The sequence below is a fragment of the Eleginops maclovinus genome, chromosome 4, assembly GCF_036324505.1.
Source record: "Eleginops maclovinus isolate JMC-PN-2008 ecotype Puerto Natales chromosome 4, JC_Emac_rtc_rv5, whole genome shotgun sequence".
Lineage (NCBI taxonomy): Eukaryota > Metazoa > Chordata > Actinopteri > Perciformes > Eleginopidae > Eleginops > Eleginops maclovinus.
Window position 1 is genome coordinate 330,987 of NC_086352.1, and position 1,965 is coordinate 332,951.

General features: G+C 37.4%; 1 protein-coding gene across 1 annotated transcript in view; it reads right to left on the minus strand.

Moving 5' to 3' along the window:
- Window positions 1-968: 968 nt before the first annotated feature.
- plxnb3 (plexin B3) overlaps window positions 969-1,965 on the minus strand; it is a 66,772-nt gene continuing 65,775 nt past the window's right edge. Inside the window, 1 exon segment of the mRNA XM_063881256.1 lies at window positions 969-1,965. This exon segment is cut by the window's right edge and continues 1,885 nt beyond it. The gene's annotated coding sequence lies outside the window, so the exon portion shown is untranslated.

Here is a 1,965-nt window from a genome sequence, read left to right on the forward strand (position 1 = left end):
ACTCTGTAATACTTTATATATACACTCTGTAATACTTTATATGTACACTCTGTAATACTTTATATATACAGTCTGTAATACTTTATATATACACTCTGTAATACTTTATATGTACACTCTGTAATACATTATATATACACTCTGTAATACTTTATATATACACTCTGTAATACTTTATATATACACTCTGTAATACTTTATATATACACTCTGTAATACTTTATATATACAGTCTGTAATACTTTATATATACACTGTAATACTTTATATATACACTCTGTAATACTTTATATATACACTCTGTAATACTTTATATATACAGTCTGTAATACTTTATATATACACTCTGTAATACTTTATATATACAGTCTGTAATACTTTATATATACACTCTGTAATACTTTATATATACACTCTGTAATACTTTATATATACACTCTGTAATACTTTATATATAATGAAAGGAGTTACAGGTAACTCACAGGTGTTCATTTCAACTCACTGGATATGAATTTCCCTACTTCAGTCAGATCTTAATTAAATGATTTTCTAGGGGTGCCAATAGTTGAAGCACACGTTTTGGAGAGAAATATTTATTTCTGGACAATTTTTTTTCTTTGAATAATTTTACTTCAGTGCAAAGTTTTGATTTTATTAATATCTTGAATGAAATATTATGAGGAAAACAATACAGACAGTTTCTGCATCTTGTTTTGCTTATTTTTTACTAAAACGGTGCCAATAATTCTGGAGGGCACTTTGTATATATATATATATATACACAAAGTATATATATGGTATGTATATGGTAGTCTGTTCGAGTGTCCAGAGAACATAGACTTTATTTATTAAATATCAAACATTGATTTTAAAGATCTTCTTTATTCAGAGTGAGTTTGTATTATGTCGTTGCTGAAAGTCTGGGATCGCATCATCAATAACCGGATATAAACCACATGACCACAGAGAACTGTTAAAATTATAACTTTAATTTTACAAACGGTTTCGGCGTTGTGCCACCTCACAGACTAAGATCTGCAGAGCGGCTATTTACAGGCATTTACACACCGATAGCAGACCGTGAGCAACCTGTTAGCAAACTGTACACAGCTCTGTGCTGATACACACTTTGCTGATATACACACTCTTAATTTGAGCGGCTTCACACACTCTTTATTCCCTTGTAGAAAAAGCTTGGTAACAAACAGGCTTCTTAACGTCCAGACTAAAAAACTGTACAGAGATCAGGAGGTCACCATCATCTTCTTCATAATCACACGCATGCAGAGAACTACAACTACGGGTCAAACACAGGCTAAAAAACACGCAAGGCATAACACAGAGGAGAGATTAAACAGCGATAGCCATCAGAAATATATATCACAATAAGCAGAAGAAGAAAAGCATGAAGATCATTCAGAAAATATCCTCATCTGTTTCAGATTAGCCGACAGGCTGTCATATTGCTGGGTCAGTCCATTAAATTACATACACTGAAACATCCAGGAAGTACCCTGTACCAGAGCCCAGGAAGTACCCTGTACCAGAGCCCAGGAAGTACCCTGTACCACAGAGCCCAGGAAGTATCTTGTTCCATAGATGCTAGTTGTATTGTGCTGCTAGCTGTCAGTAGCTAGCCGTCAATAGCTAGCGGTCAGTAGCTGGCCTTCAGTAGCTGGTGGTCAGTAGCTGGCCTTCAGTAGCTGGCCTTCAGTAGCTGGTGGTCAGTAGCTGGCCTTCAGTAGCTGGCCTTCAGTAGCTGGTGGTCAGTAGCTGGTGGTCAGTAGCTGGCCTTCAGTAGCTGGCCTTCAGTAGCTAGCGGTCAGTAGCTGGTGGTCAGTAGCTGGCCTTCAGTAGCTGGCCGTCGGTAGCTGGCCTTCGGTAGCTGGCCTTCAGTAGCTGGCCTTCAGTAGCTAGCGGTCAGTAGCTAGCGGTCAGTAGCTGGCCTTCAGTAGCTAGCGGTCA